At 41.9% G+C, this 21198-nt stretch overlaps 1 long non-coding RNA gene across 1 annotated transcript in view; it reads right to left on the bottom strand.

Annotated features, from left to right (window-relative positions):
• LOC122998952 overlaps window positions 1-9240 on the bottom strand; it is a 57535-nt gene extending 48295 nt beyond the window's left edge. The window contains exon 1 of the long non-coding RNA XR_006407542.1: window positions 9190-9240. This is a non-coding gene — a long non-coding RNA (uncharacterized LOC122998952). The remainder of the gene's footprint in view (window positions 1-9189) is intronic.
• Window positions 9241-21198: the final 11958 nt, after the last annotated feature.

Raw genomic sequence — 21198 nt, 5'->3', positions numbered from 1 at the left:
CTCCTGTCTCTGTAAGGCCCACCTCCCAATGAGCCCCCTCTGTTCTGATTGGTTAGTTTCCTCTGGCTCCATAGGCTACATAAACAAACAGTAGTAGGATTTCACTTCTCCTTTTCATTCTTTACTCGAAATGGAAACTTAAACACATCCGTACATATTTGAGCCTGATTCCGATCTGAAATATGCGAGTGGGCGACGTGAACAACTCATGGAACAACCTTAGCAACAGAAGCTAGGGAACGGAAACAAACAATCTGATGTCATCACCAAGTGACAACCTCCAGGGCTGAAAAATGAAGCCAATGCAGAAGTGCCAAAAACTGCAGTTCCTCAAACGGCCACTTGAGGCTCCAAAAGCGAGTCAATCCCCATAGACCCTCATGTTAAAATGCCCAACTTTACAGCAGAAATAAACATGTTTACAGCCTGGTACAAACAATGGTTTTGGGCTCTATAGCTAATTTACCCTTTCATGACAACTGTATGGGGGGTGATTTTTTTTTCTATAACTCACCCGTTTAAATCTTATTAAGCAGTAAAGTTATGCATAATTAAGGACATGGCTGCTTTAAGTGACAGGTCACTAGCCACTAGGTGGCTTGTTTCAGGAACCAGACTTCATTCAGCCCACCTAAGCTCCACCTCTTCGCCCATTTTGGATTACCCAGGCAGAGTCAGGCACTGCCAAGATGGCGACGGCAAGAGCCGCCCACTTTGAGCTTTGAAACCGCTCTTCAGAAACCAATGGGTGATGTCACGGTGGCTATGGCCATATTTTTTACAGTCTATGGTCATCAGGAGGAAGCAGTAGAGATAACTTTGCAAACCAAGCGTTCAGAGCAGGCTGACACCCTGGCTTTTGACTTTCAGGGGGCATTTTTACATATGTTCATCTCAAGTCTTGGAACTCTGACCATAGACATCCAACATTGTAAAAGTATATGAATAACAGAAAATGACATAAAGCATGATATGTCCCCTTTAAGTCGCCATTTTATTGTTCCATACTTTGCATGTGACGTGATTTCCTCCTGGTGGATTCAATAACTTTTATCTCATCTTATAAATCATGCAGGAATTCCAAACCCCATATCTCTTTCATAATGCACCCCCTCTATCTCTATAGTCCTTTCAAGCAGGCCTTGGATAATGTCTGATAGCAATTAAGCTTTGGAGAACTTCATAAACAAGTCTGTCATAACACATATGACCTATTGTTCACATCACACTGAAGCCTAAAACAAGTTTGCAGCACACATGTTATTGTCATCACCACTAAGACAGGGCTTCTAGAAATATCTGGTGGAAACCAGCCGCGCAGGAAGTGAGAAGAAAAAAGCTCAGATGAGAGACAGGAAATCAGGTGACTAGAGTTTTATTGTTTTTTTTTCCTCATAGTGTTACAGTATAGGAATAGACTCTGGCAAAGAAATAGTTCAATGGAGCCAAACAAAACGGAACAAAAATGCTCACACCTGAAAGAGCCATATTTCTCTCTTTCAGTTAGCCGGAGTGAATATACTGAAGTTCTCAGTCAACAGTCCATATAGAGTTATGGAATCGATCCCTGCCCCCACATCCTCCCTTTGCCATGAGCCTGAAGCGTATGTCTGCCAGATGTCCAAAGCAAGGGGGGGATATGAAAGGGCTGAAGCCTGCCAGAGGTGTCTTATATCGGAGGAATTATTATCCTAACGATATAACATAACACATGCCGTCAGTCCCTCCAGGAGTAACAACCCCCGATCTATATTTGAGCCACGTCCCTTTCATTTAGCTGACCGTCTGGAAAAGCAGAAGGAAGACGATGACAAGAATTTTCCTTCTCCATCCAGGATTTGTCCACCTTTAGGCTATACCTGAGAGTACATGAGACTCAAATCTTTCAAGTTTACTTTTTCAGACAGACAGACAGACAGATAGACAGATAGATAGATAGATAGATAGATAGATAGATAGATAGATGCTGCAGCTGGAAATGAGGCCAATGAGTGACTGAACCAAAACTGTAAAGTTTAAAACCAAAATAAAGACCTGAAAGACATTAAAATACCTGTTGAGCCCCCTATGGGTTCATCACAATGTGCAACCCCTTTGACATTAAACATAGTCATTTGACATATTGTTTATATAAAAATATTGCTTCATACAGCTTTAAATATGAAGCTAGCCTGACTTTGAAAGATTTAGTTGAAACTAAACAAAACTGAAAGCAACGCTTTACCAAGAATGATGAATTGTGGAATTTGTGGTTTTGTGTTATCTGAGTCAAACTGGAACAAACAGGGGAAAAAACCTTTCCTGTGCAGACTGAAACAAAATTATCCTCCCTAGACACAGGACTACTGGTGAAAGTTTACGTGTGGCAGCCAAGTACTGCTCTCAGGTCATAATTTGAATCAGGGGTTTGTTTGATAATTGACCAATAAAGAATATGTTTGTGCTAGAGAAAAGGCCCCATAATCCCTAGCTACACCCCTACTTATTTAGCAAACATAAGCTTAAAAACTCACTAGTAGAATCCCTGAAATATGCACTTCAGTTTGTGTAAGTTCTTGTAAAAGTAAACTATATACATGTAGGGAAACTCGATCCCGTTACTTGACTTGAGTTGTACCATGTAGCGCACATGTATACAGACCCTGGTAGATGGATATCTACCCCTGAGCCCCTAGAGCATTTCAGTGAATAGACGAGGAGGAGGGTAGACAGTACCTGACATTTACTTAGCACTGCAGGATAGACAGGCCATTGTCTTTGCTGAAATGAGAAACTCTGCCGCAGAAGGGCGAATGAGGGAGAAAGAGGGTGACAACCTGATATCAATCTAATGAAATAATAGCAAGAGCTCTGATGTGGATATCTGGGATATCTAGACTTATACCCCATTGTCAAGTGTCTCCTAACCTTGGGAAGCACAGACACACAAAGAGGATGAAACAGTAAAATGATGCAGTGAACTCTCCTGCACACCTTTACTTTCACTCCCTCAAAAGGGGATGACACATGTTGAATAAAAATCCCCCTGGATCTGAAACTATCTGTAGATGTGACCACAGATAAGGATTTCAAAGGTCTGATTGAGATGGCACTGATGAACCTTACGGGCTTAAATGCCACCCTGCCTGGGGTTGTTTTTCTAATCACGTGTTGAAAGCTAACTTTAAAGGAGGCTGCGAGGTAAACAGCCAGAGAGACACAGACAGACAGAAAGCGCATATGGCAGGCAGAGACAAACATATAAGGTGAAGACCAAGCCAACAGCACAAGCTGTCTCCTGATCTGTCCCTGCAATGTCAACAGCCTGGATTACTTTCCCGCGTCTACGCAGTCGGCCAGACCAACAGGCTGCCACAAAACAGCTCGAACCACTCAGCATCCATCAGATAAAAAGAGGAAGGGAAAGAAGAAGTCGAGAGCTGATGAAAGGAAGTGAGACTGAAGCCAACGAAACATCTGCTCCAGATCCCTTTTAGTGGAGTCCGTCCCCTTCTCGCAAAACGTTTTGTTTGTCCATAGGTCAGGAAAACAAGCCAAACACACACACACACACACACACAAACACACACACACACACACACACACACACACAAAGAGATGCTCGGAGATGTGTGCACACAGAGGGAGAAGTTAATAAGTCAATAGGACACAGCTCCATATCTTATTGGGCCTTGTCTTAGCAGCTCGTCCAGGAGAATAATAAGCGGGACTGACACAAATCAATGTTATCTTTTCACTCGTGAGGGTGGAAGGAGCGAGCCAAAGTGCCAAGAAGAACAAAGGAACAAAAAGGAAGAGAAAAAAGGAGGGAAGAGGAGAATGAAAAGCCCCCTTCTGACTCGCAGTGACCCACATACATTTGCCCAGCTTTTCTGGGGCTCGCTCTCTCTTGGCAACCGGCAGCCTCTGTGAAAGAATCCCAGCGTTCAGCCAAAGGCAAAGCCCATGTGAGGGAGGGGAGGGAAGGATGGCAGAGAGGGAGAGGGACAGGGAGAGGGAGAGGGAGAGGGAGGTGCGGACGGGTGGACACCAGACCCCTCCTCCTCCTCCTCCTCCTCCTCCTCCTCCTCCTCCTCCTCCTCCTCCTCTTCCCGAAGGCCTGTTGCTCCTGGCGACCAGCGCTAAATGGATTCCTCCAGATCCAAAAGGCCGAACACACACAGAATGTAGTGGAGGAAGAAGAATTCAGATTCTTTACTTAGAGCACCAACACAACAATCTTTAGCAAAAGAACAGCAGTGTTATCTTACTCTGCAGAGAAATGGCCTCCATGGATGATATATTATTACATGATTTTATTAGATTGTAAATCCTGATGCATCAATGAGTAAATTGCCTAGGGCTAAAGATTACTTCCACTATCGATTAATCAACTGATAGTTGCAGCTCTAAATTTTCCACTGTTGCAACAGGTCAAAGTTTAAAGTAATTTTAACTTTATATATAGTTCAGTAGTTTAATCTGGTGCCTCCAAAGGGTCAGATAAATCTGGAGGTTTGTGAGATGATTAATGAGGCAGGAAAGAAGAAAAAACAAAGTTCTGCGACACAATATATATCATTTTTTATGGACTTTTCTCTAATCTTTGCTTTTTTTTGTGAAAGATTGAGTAACTGAAAGTTTGTGGGTCTTGAATAATCACTTAAATTAAACCATCTGAGAGGTTTAATGACTAAATCCCTCTTTGATGGAACTGCTAACAACTCACAGCAATATTTCCCTCTGAAATGTAGAGGAGTAGATGTAAAAAAGTGGCATAAAATGAACATACTCAAGTTAAGTACAAGTGCATCAAAATTGTACTTAAGTACAGGTCTTGGGTGATGTACTTACTTTCCACCACTAACGGGAATGGATGGCATTCAGCGAGCTGAGCTCTGCCGATCAATAAATCAAAAGTGATGACACTCAACTTCCCATTTCTTCACTTATAAACAGTTATATAAGCGAACATTTCAACACATCATCTTTATTTGATGCAACTCCTAAAAAGAGGTTAGACTGAATGATTTTGGCGCACTAATTCAGAGCAGCAGCTGCGTCTCAATCAGCAAACAAACTGAAAAGAGACCAGTAGAAGGTTTTAATGGGGCATTTGATTGGGGTGTCCAGACGTGTAGCCTCATGATGGATGAATGCGGAGCCTTCTAAGCGACAGTGACATAATCAGAGAGCTGTAGGTCAGCTAGTGACAGCTGAGTGGCTGTGGCCCGAGCGGGAGAAAGAGCCCTTTCAGCCCCAACGCTCGCGGACGCCGATCCAAGTTCATTAGCAGTCAGACCGGCTACAGGGCCTGCTGCAGGCTTCTCCGAGCCACACATGACACATACACACACATGTATCAGCATGCACAGACACACAGAACATCGCATAACAAGCAGCTTTTTCTTCTTAAAGTGAATCAGTTTTTGTTCTTAATGGTCCAAGGTTGTGATTTTTCTCCCCTCGCTTGCCTTTTAACGGCTCTGGCAAAGCGTTTTATCTATAAACAATAAAAGGTTAGGGCTAAAACATTTTTCTCTGGTTTGGCCCTTTCACTACTAATCATCTATATACTCTCCCCTCTTTTCCTGCCATTAAGCTACGATGGAGCCAAACCCGCAGCCCAGCCAAAGAACCTGATAGTCGTGGAACCCATGCAGCTCTCCCCCCCTTGGAATGCATTTCTGCTGCGCTGCACTTTTCACCATCCAGTAGGGAATGGATGCAACCCCCCCCCCCCCCCCACAAAATAAAAAAAAAAAAAACCCTCTCGCACCCACCCACTCAGACACAAACACACCACTTGCTTTTGAGCGATTGCCCTCCAAACCGAGTCGGGCCTACGTGCCTACACAAACTGTCTGATACAAAATCTCAGGGTTTTATAGCACACATTACACATCAACAGTCTCTCTCACACACACACACACATACAAAAAGAGCCACAAAACACTCACACCCTTCTCCTCATAAATGACCACAACTGAACAGATGAACAAATTCCTCCCCCCTCACACTTCTCAGCTTCCCTAAACCACAGCAGCACTCATGGAGAGATGACAGCTTTGGCCAGACGTTAGCGTTCACCTCAGCATGTGATCTTGTGTTTCAAAGTCAACACAATGTGAAGACCACTTCACTTCACCTACAGGCACACACTCACCCCCACCAAACACAGCGTGTCCTTTCTAGTGCATCTTTCAGCCCCCTCGCTTTTATTTATCCCTCCCTCACATGCTGTACTCTGCTCACTTCTTCCTTCCCGCCTCCGAAACATGCCTACCTCACACCTCTCGTGAGTGGGCCTGCAGGATGTACAGTAATTTGGAAAGCGGTGCAGAACTCTAGAGGTAGTTTGTAATGAAAATAACTCAACTGTGTGAGCCGTTTTGAGACTGAAAGTGGGAAAGCAGAGAGTAAAGAAAGCAAGAAGGGGAGTTAAGAAAGATGGAGGGAAAAGATGACAAAAGGGAAGAAGCAGGGGAGATAACTAGAGTGTGACCTGCATCCTGACAGTGCAGCCCCCCAGTTCCTGTGGGAACTATTCTACTGCCCCCTAGTGGTGAACACGCACGTACAGCGCCCTACCTACACTGAACCCATATAGCTGCACTGAACACACCTCTTTCCCACACTACAGTAACACCACGTCCTCCTGCACCATTCATTCACTCTCTCTGTGATGACTCAAATTATACACCACACCACACGTTCTGTAATTACATAGACCCTAATGTGTATACTTCACATAAAAAAGACACTCACCCACGTACAGGATGAGTCGGAGGAGCAGCAGTGTCCCTGTGTGACGCAGGGTTTCCAGACCCTGCCACTCTATACTCTTCACATGTACTCGCCTGCAGTGCAGCATATTATTTCATAAAGACATCAAGTAGGCTATGACCTGATTATAGATGTAATGAATGTGGAGGCAAAGAAAGATGACACCTAATCTACCTGAGACAGCTCCCCCACCCTGGGGCCTGCCATTGTGCCGTGGGTGAGTGTATTGTATGCACATTTGCGCGAGTGTGGATATTAATATGTGGGAATTATTTGTTATTGTGTTAGTAAAGACTTAAAGGCAGAATGAGTAGAATTTTCCTTAAAAAAAAACAATGTATAGACTTGTACACCCACTAGTAGTGTGTGGCGGCGTCTGTATCTGCAGACACAGCGCCCTCTGTCTGTATTTTCTATTTTGTTGTGTTCGGGATGTTTCTGGGCATCAACCTTTGGACAGTGGGTGTGTAGCCCAAAGCCAATAACAGCACGCAGGGTGTGAGGGTTGACTCTATAAAAATTCAGCAACATAGTGCTGCACTAAAGCGTAGTGCTTCTAGTGTTGTAGAGCCGGAGAGGGGGGGCCAACTTTGAATGTCGTATTTACAAACTGCAACCGTCAAATCCTACTTATTCTGCCTTTAACCTAAAAATGTTTCTTGTTTTCAATCTATCAAATATGCTTGCAACATCTTTAAAGGACCAGTGAGTAGTATTTAGTGGCATCTACAGACTTGGCAGAACTGGAATATAATATTCATATGTTTTAATTAGTGTATAATCACCTGAAAATAAGAATCATTGTGTTTTTGTTACCTTAAAATGAGCCTCCATGGCCACCATGTTGCTCCACCGTGTCTTTACAGTGGCTACAATTCTTAGTACTCTAATCCTTCTACCTCATTAAAAATCCAGAATCTATGAATATGCAAATATTATTCATTTCAAAAGTTTAACTGCTGCACAAAAGATGTCTCTTCACCTCACTGAAAAGTCAATTCTCAATGTGTGTGCACTGGTTCCCACATTACATCTGTATGAGATGCATACTGGACCGGGGTTGACTACAAACTAGTTGTGATGTCACAAGTCATGCTTTCAGGTTCACACTTTAAACTCAGATTTTCAGTAGGCTCAGAGAAACTTTCCCACTTCGGTGGCTGAAAGTGAAAACAGCCTTCTATTGTTAAACTCTGCACATACATCATTCTGAACAGTTAAGCTCAAACATTCAAGTGAACAATAAGCAAAACACATCTTTGAGCGGAGGCGGACTTTAAACTGCTGGGAATGATTTTAAAGCCAGTCATAAAATTTTCCACAGGAGAATTTATGTTTGGCACAAACCTACAAAAGCCTCAACTTTATTTTACACCTGTGAAATACTTGAGACAGCATTATTTTTGATATGCGGGGTGTTAAAAGATGTTCAATCAGATTCTAAGAGTCAGGGGAAACATTAGGTATATTTTTCACATGACTAATTAAACTGTAACTTAAACCACAGCTGTTCAGCAAACACGCAGCTGTTCCCTTTGGATAGATTATTTGTAGCTATGCTAGCAGCTCTAGAGAACCACAAGAATTTGGTCCAGAGTGAAAACATCTTGTAAACTATTGGATGAACTGCCATTAAATCTGGAATAGACATTCCTGCTGCCCAGAAGATAAATCGTAATGACTTTGGTGATCCTGCTAACGGTGAATAAATAAACAAGCTAACATTAGTACGATTGTATGCAAATAATCTAATATGCTAAACATTACATCACCTAAATATTAACACGTTAGCTGTGAGCGCACAAGCACATTACTATTAAGCTCAAGACACAGCTGTGCCTAAATACAGCTGAAGCTAAATTTATAATTCTGCATCAAGGGTTCAGGGTAAAGGTGCAGAGATACAGTGTTGGGGCTGCAAAAACTGTATTTGGGCTGTTTGTGTTTTGTCCTACAAGTGATATAGATTGTTGAGGGTGAAGGCAACATGACAAAAGTTGAAAAAATGCTTATTAATGTGCTCCTTTTCAAAAAAATACACATCTAGCAAAGTCATTTCCGCTCCAAACCTTTTGCTCACAGCACTGTAAATATACTGTAAATTACTGTGGGGATGATTGGTCTGAACATGTACAGTATATTGGTCTAGCGTGGCAGTGATGCTATCAGCAGGTGAAACCTGGAGTTGAACTATAAATCACAACTTATGTCATGTATAAATCCAGCTTGAGGCTTAATCCTGTTTGGGAGACAGTCCCAAACACATCCCACTGAAAAGCTTAGGACAGCAGCTGCTGTGCAAGAGATAGGAAAGTTAACCAGATGGACATTTGTCAAACCAAACAGTCTTAGTCCTCATCTTTGAAGGCTTTTCTTTTGTAAAACCAAAACATACAGTTTGAAAACATAAAGCATAGATCTCACCTTTGTGTGGCTTGTCAGGAAGTTTTTGAGTGGAGCCTTCTTTGATTATCTAAGTTGGAATAGTCTTCCTCCTGTGGCCGGAGGGTGAAAAACACCCACTGCAATCACAGTTGGTTGATATGAGTGTATTTTCCCCATCGGCCACAAGAAGCAGCAATGAGAGATAGATATTTTACAAAAAAAGGCTTCAAGGATGAAACTAAAGCCACAGATATACTCCCGAGCAGACACGGACAGCTGCAGACACCACAGATGCAAAGTAGCTGTGTTTATATACTACTTTCTGGAGGATTCATTCCATACATCGAAGTAGATCGGTGTCTAAAGGAAGACAGCGTTGTGACCGCGCAGACTGGTGCGGTCACAACAAATTGGAGGTTCGTCGATGTCGACAGAGCCTATGCGTACACCCTCTGATGATGAAATTTATGTCATGCAGACCCTAGAGGACGTGGAAGGTATAATTTCAGCTTAACTGGTTGGTTTGGCAAATGTACATCTGGTTAACTTTCTCACCACCAGTCAAGACACTTCCTTAAACTTTTCAATGGGAAATATCCGGGACTTTCTCCCACACAAGTGGATGAGACAGTCCAAAGGCTGAAGGCTAAGCTACAGCTTTACTCAGACTCAGCTGTGCCTCGAACTGAATACTAATGTACTGAGAGTTAACGTGTTAATTGTAGAGAGTCGAAGTCAAACTGGAACTTCCAGGAGTTTTTTTTGAAAAACTATCTAATATAGTTGTTTATTCAATAATTATGTTTAGTAGCGGCCTTTAATGACCATCGTTTCCCATTAGAGTCCATGAGCGAGTCGAGGGGTCAAGGCTAGTTCAGACATGTCTGTAATAACAGCAGGACAGAGAGGAGTGAAGGCGGTACAAGTCTTCAAACAGCAGAGATTACAGCCAGAAAGTTGAAAAATGACTTTAGAAGAAAGCCTTGGGGAGTTTTATGGATATGGACAACACCAACTAATGGTAAGTACCCACACTTGTAGTTCTTTTAAGGAGGTTAAGCAACAAAAACATTGTTAAATGTTGTTAAAATAACAATGGTTTAAATTTCTGATAGCAACTGCTGTAGTGGATGCCAAGCGGTCTTAGAATATGTAAGGTAAAGACCAGAAAGACCCATGAAAAAGGTGCTAAATCACGATTGCATTGAGTTACAGAAGCTAGCAGAACAGACACTAACCAGATGTGACATCATGACTTCAGCTATCTATGGATAGAATTAATGTGGAGGCGTTTTCATCCACTACGTCAGTCAATCCCAAAGAGGGTTAAGCTGAGGCTGACAAAGTCCAGTTTAGACTGATGGAAGCTGCGCCAAGTGTATCTAATGTGAAACTGAGTCTGAGATATCCTAAAATGGCCACAAAACATTAGTTTACCTTGCTAATGGTAAGTGTCTAACCTGGAATAGGAAGTTTTCTTTCCATTTTTCAATCCAGCCGACATTTTCTCCTGGTCTACAAGTATTGCAGCCTCAGAGGGACTCTAGCGTGACTTTATACCTTTTGACGTAACCCTCACAACCCTGAGAGTGAGTGATTTTGTGTCCCTGCTCATTTGTGACGGTTGTGCTTTAAACGTACAGTGTGTCTGACTCTGCATGTGTCTGTCTGGTAGGTGTACCTCTGTCCATGTGCCAGCACTGGCAGGATAAAATGAGTGAATGTGTGTGTGTGTGTGTGTGTGTGTGTGTGTGTGTGTGTTTCTCCATTGCTTTTCCTATGGGCCCATAAGCACTGTGGGGTCTTTTTTTCCCAGCCTGCAGTTGAGCAGGTTATGGGCTCTGGCTGCAGTTGGGGGAACATAATGGTCTCATTGACTCAATCACAAGCTCTGACCTGCCAGCCTGCCAGCTTTGTGAGCAAGCTGCGGAGTGAGCATTATTGTAAAAAGGCTTTTAAAACCGCTATTAAGCCACATTAGGTGTGTGTGTGTGTGTGTGTGTGTGTGTGTGTGTGTGTGTGTGAGGTGGTGGAGAATTGTACAGGAGGCTGGTTGTTTTTACACCTTTTCTAAAAAAAAAAAAAAAAAACAGTGGAAAAGAGCTCTGAATGTGTTGAGGGGTATTAAACTATTTTATTTGTTTCATAAAAGCAACACAGAGGAGTAATTTTATGAAGTTTAATGTAATCATGAATCACGGTTTTTATGCAGAACTCTTCCTTGTGTGCTTGTTTGGCTGGTTGGTGTAACTCGCATATATAGCAGTACTCGTATAGCAGTCAGAGAAGAACACATCCCCATTCATATTATGTGGATTGATGTTTGATTTTGTTGCTGCATGGTCACATGTTTGACGTTTATAGCAAAGGCAAATATGTTTATACCAGCCTGTGTATGAAATCTGTGACAGCTGGTATTTGCTTGTAATAATCCAGCTGATAGGTGCGGTTTAGATAATTAAATTATCATCAATTAAGTGTGCTTAACTATGACATAATATATCTACAGGATCACAGTAATAATATTAAATTATTGGGTACACCACACCCATTTTACAGCGATGATGCTCCAAGCCAAGAACAAATCAGTTGCTGGTCTAATTAAACACTTTGCATCATCCAATGTTTTTGATTAAACATGAACTCACGAACACGCCGGAAAGTCAGCAAGTTGAATGCTGACATGCATGAGAGGAAATAACCAGTGAGGAGTCTGTATTTCTAATCCAATCCAGTGATGCCAATTAATGTGCTCCCCTCCTGCAAGTCCCTCGTCAACTTTTGCCACACAGTGCATCATCCACTGCAGAGGTAAGCCTTAGAGGTCCACATAATAAATTACCACTATATTGAAGGTCCAGTAAGGGTGCATGATGATATTTCATTAAAAAAAACCCAAAACTTTGTACATGAACAGCATTTCTGTGTTAATGGGAGATGTGACACCTTCGCTATGTAATCAAGTCCTTAAATTAAATAAAAAGGTGTGTTGGCCAGGCGGAGACACTGGTGTAAGTGTTCATTAGTGAGTTCTTCACTGTATTCATTGTTGAAAATGTTCGATTTTACAATTATTCTACTGTAGTCTTGATATCATGACTTCAACTGGTTCAGTTTTGTGCTTCTTATATCTGTTTTTGGGATAGTTTTCAAAACAAGAATGTTTGGTGTTGCAAGTCAAGCACAATGGTCTCCTACAACCCTCGGGTAAAAGGTGCATTTCTCAGTCCAGTCGTCCTTAAATGCATTTCGCTGTTTTTCACTGTCAACCTTTCTCTTTTTGTATCGGCTAGTTTTGAAACAAGCCATTTTACTTTTTCAACCGGAGCTCCTACATTCCACAACAACCGTGCTAACTAACTGTGGTGACTAGCTGGCGGCTGAATGATGACAGCTTAGTTGACATGATGTCAATCAAAAGCTGTCCAGGTCAGGTTACGGTTAAGTTTTGTTCCCGGTCTGGATTCAATTGTTTTTCAGTCCAGAGATCCGGATTGGAGTCCTCCAATTGAATGAATACAATATGATCTACTGGGCTGCATTGGGCAATCAAACACGTACACGCAGACAGATTCCTGCTAGATTACTTTGTAAGATGAACACTGTATTTCTGCCATTTATTTGGCAATCGTCATGACAAAAGATAAAATTATTGCCACAGTGATACATTTGATGTAAGGTGCTGTCTCAGAGTTTTATAAATTTCTGTCTAATGTTTTGGCGCCTGCCAAACTGACAGATCTGTTACTCAAACTGTACTTTCTGGATCATATTTCATTGTCTCACTAGACCTAAAACACCACGTACGTGATATTTAAGCAGGGCTGACATACAATAGATGTGTGTACAGAATAGAAAAGAAATTACAGAATACAGCATTGAACAGGATAACAAAATTATAATGTATTTATAATATATATGAAGAATGTGATGAAGAGGATGTCAAGCAGCTTCCAGGTGCCACCAGAACAGAATAGGACCTGAGTCACATGACCTCCATCAACGTAAAGACTTGGCAGGAGGACGGACTACACATGCACACATGCAAGACTCACATCACGCCACCCACATACACGTGAGAAGAGACAAGAAAAGACATTATTCACAGAGGAGGGAGGAAAGGATAAAGACATCATTCAGAGAGAGAGAGAGAGAGAGAGAGAGAGAGAGAGACATGAGGTGAGGCTGACCTCCTGCAGGATGGGGAACCAGATCCAAAACCTCAGGAAATGGCACCGAAAGCCAGGGAAGCAGAGCGGTTCCAGGATGGGTGCTGATCCAGCAAAGAGATGCCTGAGAGACAAGAGAGAGCAGGAGGAGAAAATAGAGAGAGAAGACAGAGCTGCACAGAAGTATAGAGAGATGCAATGGTTATCAGAACAGATGCAATAATCAATAATCTCACCATGCAGTACAAGGTCATGAAGTATTCAATTAACTAATCGTAGGTTGAGGGCAAAAAGATGAGTTTTAAGTTTAGATTTAAAGCACTTGGATTGTCACAGGAGTAGCTAATCTCATCAACCTTCCTGCAGAAAAAGTCTAGAAACTCATGAACTCTAATAGGTGAGCAGCTAATAGACGGCTGCTTTTTAGTGTGTTTAGCTAGTATTGAAGAGAAATCTGTTTACTAATATTGGTTAAGTCAAGAGAGTTGGAATTTAGTCGCCTAGTTTTGGTAGCGAGAGGTACATCTGAATCCAGGAGACTAGCGAGGGACACTAGTGAAATTTTCAACAGAGCCTGTCTCTGCAGTGAAAGAAGCCAAGACTTCAGGCGACTGCTGAACAAAATGCAGCTATAGTAGACAGACCAATGTGGCGAGTGGTAAATACATCTGTGTCGGCATTAACAGGACAGGCCAGTGATGCCTCAAATTTAATGAGAAAATGATCTGACACAGCGGATGTGGCTGGCAAGGCGGTCAGATCAGCAACCGCTATCCCTTTAGATAAAACCAAATCAAGGGTGTTACCACTGGAATGAGCGAGAATGACTCATGAACAAACTGAACGAACCCAAAAGAATCAACAAGCACCAGAAAGGCTTTACTAAGAAAGGCTCATTCACCAGCCTGTTCAGATGAATAGTGAAAACTAATGATAATAAATTCTCCAAATTCTTCTAAATATTGTGAATAAACGTCAGGTGGCTGATAGAGTATCACAGTGAGGAATCAACAGAGTCTGTTGGACTTAGAATAAGAGCCTCAAATGAGTTGAATTTAGTGTCAAGTTTGGAAGTTAAACTATATATCAAGGCAAAAACCCCCACCTTGTTTATCTGCCTGAGCAAAACTATGTTCAAGAATCAGATCACTTATTAATAAGGCTTTGGTAGACACTGATCTGATATAAAACCACATTTAAGTGTCTTGTTGCAGTGATCAGTAATAGGCAGAGCTATAGAGCTACAACTAGATGAAATAATAACTGGAATTAGACACTTTGTAATATTAGTTGATAGTTTTGAAGACCTGCGCTTTGGACGATATGTGGTCACACTGTTGATTAGATGTTTGGTTCTGTAGATTATTAGGTGCTTTGTTGCTCATTTCATCACCACCAGTGATATGGATCATTATTAGATAATACAGCGGGGAAGGGAGGAAGTATCAATGTTATAAAGCTATCAGTCTGATCATATATGCTGTGACAAATTCCCTGGCTAGACATACTGAACTAGTTGACCTTAGCCTCAAACCTAGCAGGCTCTCTAATCACCTGCAACCTGCTGAATGAGAAGTCTGATGTGAAACTAAATGCACTCGATCCAAAGGTCGTCTTCGTCTCCTTCTTAGGGACACGTCAATCAGTACATTTGAGGGTTAAGACTTGATTTAAGGTTAAGATAAGGTTAGGGTGAGGGTGTGCGTGTGTGTGTGTCGCATTCTGAGAAAGACAAGAAAGACGATCTGATACTCTGCCAGACGACAAACACGTTATGACTCAAACACACAGCCACAACAAAACAATTGTGACACACATAATGTACTTGTTTATTGTTCTTCCTAGAATTTCACTTCTGTGTCAGTTGTCGGTTCAGTTTCCAGAATCTACTTTGTTCAGTCTGTCTCTACCTGCTCGGTGACTCCCGGTACTGGTACAGACAATAGCTGGGTGGGATAAACCAGTATTAATGTATAATGATGACAGCCTTGCAGGTGGTGCAGGTCTTTTATTGTTCTTCCTCGACTGTCTATTATACATATCCTATCGACTGTCTGTTTGAAAAATATATATTTTTGGTACAATATACATACATAGTACAATAATATTTTTTTGTATTGCCCTGCCCTGTCTGTAGTGCATTGTAGAGAAAAATCTCTGGACTTTGCTCCTCCTCCAAAACCTCTAATCCTCATATATCAGGTAACCTTGTTTTGCATTAATGTTCCCCACTAATCCTGAATTGAGAATGTACACACAGATGTACAGACAACAGCACAAAGGCCTTCTCCCTGAGGCAAACAGAAAATCAGTCAATCTCATAAAAACTGTTATGTCACGTCTCAATAGCAATCTCACACACACACACACACTCGGCACACTGACACAGACAGGTGCAGTTTAGACTCAAGACCCAAACAGTCAGATGTTGGTTGCGTCAGACAACCGTCTTCCCTCCCTCCCTCCCTCCCTCCTTTCTGGCTTATCTGCTCAAACCGGCACTTTACCTTTTATCTGCGTCTTTAACAGCCCTTAACATTTCACATCTGTTCCGCCAAACTCCTATAAACACTATCAAATGCTTTCCGTATCAAAGCCAATCACCTGCCGTTGGTCTGAATAAACAACAGCGCAAGAGACTTTGGTCTTGAATGAGGAACGGTGAACTGAGGTCAAAGTACTCCAGTGGAAGTGAAGTACTGGGAAAATTTAGAGGAAAGTACCAGGGAAACAAATATGTCAACAACCTCTATTCACCCAATCAATGTTGGAACAGCGTATGTGTGTGTGTGTGTGTGTGTGTTATTATGAAACAAGAAAGAGAAACGCTTGATCTTATCGTGCGAGCGAATATGGATGAGAGATCTTGAGTTGCATGAATACTTTGTCACACTATACAACTGTAAACGAATCCCTAAAGCATTTATCGACTGAGCACATGTGAATTTCTTTAGATGATATTGAGACTTTGGAATTAACTTACAGAGATACTCAATTGTCCCATATGACCAGGCCACACATGCATGCCACAGAGTGGACCACTGTGATCGCAGGGTTTCCCAGGTCAAAAGGGGTCCAGATGGGATGGGGGGGATGCTCAGATGGACCGCATTCTTGAGAAAACTTAAACCTGGCAGGACATTTTTTCAGATATGGGTGGTCTGCCAGTGTAATGTGGGACAGGCGAGGATGTAGAGAGGCACCAACTGTCGGCGAGCCGCGATGAGCAGACATCAAAGGCGGCAGGCGTACGGTAGAAAGTGACCCACACTCCAGTCTGGCCCAGTCTGCAGCCACAGTGGCCCCCCGGCCCGCCGAGATCACAGCCGCGCTGTCACAGATCTGCCTCACATTGTCCCCCAGGACCGGCTTCTCGTACACTCACATACCCCGCATCCCAGATTCCCAGTCAAGGTCACATACTATGGCACCTGCTGGACAGGACTGGGAGGGTGGGTTAGGGGCATTTAGGAGTGTGTGTGAACCCCTAACCCTTTGACCCCGCTAACCTTTGTAGCACCAGTCTGACCCTGTCTTTCAACAGTTGCAGGAGACCAGCCTCTTCTTCCTCCAAGGGATAAACACTTAAAGGAATAGTTCCATGTAAAATGAATAAAACTACTTAAATGATGGTTAAAAAAATAAGTTAAAGGGGACATAACATGCTTTTTTATGCTGTTTTAATGTCAGATGTCTATGTTAAACATGTTCAAAGTTCCAAAACTTGAGGAGAACGTATGTAAAACTGTTGCCTTCAGCCTGCTCTGAACGCTCTATTTGCAAAGTTACCTCTACTTCTCCATCGAAATGACATCAGATTGTTTGTGAATGCCTACAAAAGGCCATCCGTTCTGTAGCCTTTGTTGCTAAGGTTGTTGCTAAGGTTGTTTGTGTTGTCCACTTACATATTTCGGATCAGATCAGGCTCAAACATGTACAGATGGATTTGAGAAGTTTATATTTTTTAAGTAAAGACTTGAAAAAAGAAGCAACATTTAACAACTAGTGTTTGTTCATGTAGCATCCGGAGCTGATGGAAGTTTGCCGGGAGCAAACCAATCAGAGCAGAGTCGGTTCATTGGGAGGGGGAGCTTTAACGGCCTGTTTCAGACAGAGGCTGACCTGAGGGGCTGCATTAAGAGCCAGTATAAGATAAACAAGGAGTTTTTTTTTAACTGTAAATCATGCAAACATATTCCAGTAGAGCCCCAGAATAAAAATACAACAATAATTACACGCCCTCCTGTCCACACTGGCTATAAAGAGATTCCAGGGTACAAATAAATTCCCCAGTCCTTGTTCAGCTGAAGCTCATGAGAGACTTAAGCAGGCTGATTTAAGCAGGATTTATAGTTCTTTGATAAAGAGTTGCAGTTTAGCTGCTGAGCCTGCGCACGTTTCCACTGTAGATTCACCGTAGCTGATATGAACTTCCTCAGAAATGTGACTACATGTTAGGACTACAGCTACAGAGATGATAAGTGATTGGTCATCTTGTGTTTTTCTCCTACAAGTTTTCCAGTGTAGAGATTATTGAGAGATTGTTGCTGCTTTTCAGTAACACACATTTAAGAACAGCATCACCACTGTAAATCACCTACCCACCGAAATGAGATATAAAAATGAAATAACGTAAATATGGCGACTGCACAAATAGTCTCATATTCAGCAATGGACCAAAACAGATCTTCCTACTGACGCTTGTAACATAATGTGAATGAAAGAATGTAAACACAATTACTGACATGCATCCTGTAACACTGTGAGAACTATAATTAAAGCAAGATACGGCCTGATCACGTATGATGCATCTGTCTCGTGCCTCAGTGGTGCAATCAAAATCTGACACAAAATTATAAATCAAAATCTACATGCATGGTAGGTATCGACAGACAGGATTCACATTAACCCCTTGTATCAAGTTTAAATGCATTTAGCCAAATATTCTGTGTCCTTGCTAAGCTGCGTTGGAGAGGAAAAGAACATTTTGCACTAAAAAAAACTAACTTTGCAGATACCTACTTCATTTGGACAATTTACATTGGAACTGAGTTAGGAAGGGATCTCATCACGACCATTAAGATGACCAGAAACTGTTTTAATGCACATATGGGCACATGAGATGAATATTAAAAATATGAACATATCCTTCAACCCTTTAAGTCAGTTGTACCTAAATCATGTTAAAATCAAGTTAGTTGCAATAGTTCTTCTCTCTTTTTTTATTAACATTTAGTACATAAACGAAATAGAATTGTTAGACTTAATATTGGATATATTTCAATTTTTTTTTTTACAGAAAAAACTTATTTTTACATATTTGTTGCACCCCTTAGGTGTTTTTGAAGCCTAGTTTAGAAGTATCTGAAGAACAAAATGAAGATTGGGGACAAATGGATTTGGGGATCTTACTCTCAGCTCTGAACTTCATTGGAAGTTCATATTCCACTTAAGTTCCACAGAACTTTTTTATTGCTATAAATCAAAATTTGTGGCTGGCACAAGAACAGCATTCTCTGCAATCAGCGTTCCCACTTGGTCCTGCTGGTTTCACAGTCATTGTCTAGACCTGGTAATCTTGGCTCCATGTGAGCCTGACCAAGTTGTTTTCCACGGAAATTAAAGAATGAGGTCAGCGATGAACTCACAGACAATGAGACAGACCTGCTTACTCATCCAACGTTTGGACAGCCATTCACAGAACTCATGGCTGCTGCTTCTGCTGAAAGCCCCAAACCTGCAGATCCAGTTTGCACAACCTATTTTCCACCTCTGGCACTTGTTTGTGAGTGTGTGTGTGTGTGTGTGTGTGTGTGTGTGTGTGTGTGTGTGTGTGTGTGTGTGCATGCCTGCCTGCTTGTGTGATTGACAAGTCAGAACAGCCAGAGCAAACATTAAAGGAGGCCTGTGAGCACTAATGAAAGGTTGAAGGGTGTGTGTTTGTGTGTTTGCAGACTGTATCAATCACTAACGTAAAGAGCGCTGACTCATAGGGGTCAAAAGCAGCTCAGGAGAGACAAAAGGGGAGCCCTCAGGTAGAGTTCCCATTGTTACATCATAATGGCTGTGAACCCTGTTCTGTCTGGCAACTGGCTCTCAGCCAATCAGTGAACTAGATGGAGGGAAGGGCCTGCCAAGATGATGGATGAGGATTAAAGACTATTAGGAACTGGCATCAATTTTTAAAAAAACACGTATGTTCACAGAACAGGTCACATCATGCCTCGGCTATTTCTGTCTCCTGTGAGGTTGGAGATTTTGTGGCTTCTTCCAGTCGTCCTCCTCCGAGTTAGGTGAGGATGTGACAGCAAAATAATGTACTTAAGTACATAAATGGACCAAATATTATCACTAAACAACTTTCCATAGATTGCCAGCAGCAGTAAAAAGAGTCCTTGTGTTTTAGCATGTTTTATGTCATCCTAACATGAGCAATAGTAAAAAAGTAAAAGTTGCTACCAGAAGGTATGAGTCCCTCATTTTAACAGCTGTTGATGTTTATTTGAGTGTTGAATATGTTGTATTTTGCTCTGGTTTTGCTACATGAAGTCATGTGGTTGTTTACATGACGACGTGGCAAAGCTAGCTAGCTTTTCCTACTGCTAACCGCACCGTCGCCTGTAGGCTAGAGGTGCAGTCGGAGTAAAATACCAGCTAGGTTTCCATCTAAATGTAGTTCAAAGTTTAACTGAATTTCCAGAAAAGAGTAAAAAAGATAATTCAAATTATTACATTTCCATGCACTGCTATTATGTGAATATTTGGAGTTGAGTTGTTGGGATAAACAGCTTGTGGAGCTAGTTTCCAGTCGGGGCTCATCAAACCGTTGCAGAAGGAGAAAGTAACACAAGCTGATAATTAAAAGTCTGTTTCATGTATTAATTTAAGGAGCGTTACAGTCTCCTCATCGTTCCATACAGTCCTGATGTTTTTTCATCTCTTCGGTAGACAGTTGACGTTAAGGTCACATGTCATGATTTATTCACTAAGTCTTAAGTCTGTTTCCATTAGACTTTGTTGCATTTTTCTTTTAATGATACACCAACTTTCCCACTTCAGCCAAGTGTAAAAGCTTTGCGGAATTCGTGTTTCCACTCAAGCGTTTTTTTTTTCTTTCTAGGAACAGAAGGGGAGACTGTGACCATATTTCACATTTGGTCAGATACTGAACTGGTGACACAAATCTTGGGTGTCCACCTTGAAACTGTGGTGATTATATAGATCATCTGTGCTGCCAGGTTGAAGATGTGTGTGAAGCATCCATATTTTAGATTTTGTAGCTTCTTTACAGAAATATCCATATCTGAATTTGTCTGTTGTCATGGCTACAACTCTGTGTTCTATCAGAATAAGCTTTATTAGCCAAGCATGTAAACACATACAAAGGAAATACAGTTAACACCTTTCATTATATTCCTCACTACAAATATTATATAAGTCTGAACAGACATGGATGTAAACTGCAACTTCACTGTAAAATCTGTACTCTTATTTGTAATGATTTATGTGTTTAATCATAGTCATTAGAGCCATGATCTCACAATCTGATCTCAGAAGTGTGTGTTGTGATTCCTAAATGCTGACAACTCCCCCTTTTCAGGGCTTTCACATGGACACCTGAGCAACGACCCCGGCCGTTTGTCATAATTACACCTGACGTTGGAAACTTCTCCTGTCACAATCAGAGCGGCTCCTATCGAGCAACTTGTGCTGCAGTCACCTGCGAGCAATCACTCATCTCCCTTCTCGTATTCCATGAAACACACACTTCCAAAATGCGCCGTGCCCAACTCCACATCCACAGAGAGGCCATTCTATCTCCAGAGCCTGGCGTGCAAAGCTGCAGCAGAGCACTATTTTCATAATGACAAGAGAGATT

Source organism: Thunnus albacares, chromosome 15 (genome assembly GCF_914725855.1).
Source record: "Thunnus albacares chromosome 15, fThuAlb1.1, whole genome shotgun sequence".
In the NCBI taxonomy this organism is placed as follows: domain Eukaryota; kingdom Metazoa; phylum Chordata; class Actinopteri; order Scombriformes; family Scombridae; genus Thunnus; species Thunnus albacares.
Note: the sequence above shows the minus strand (reverse complement) of the source record. Positions and strands in the feature narration are given on the sequence as shown.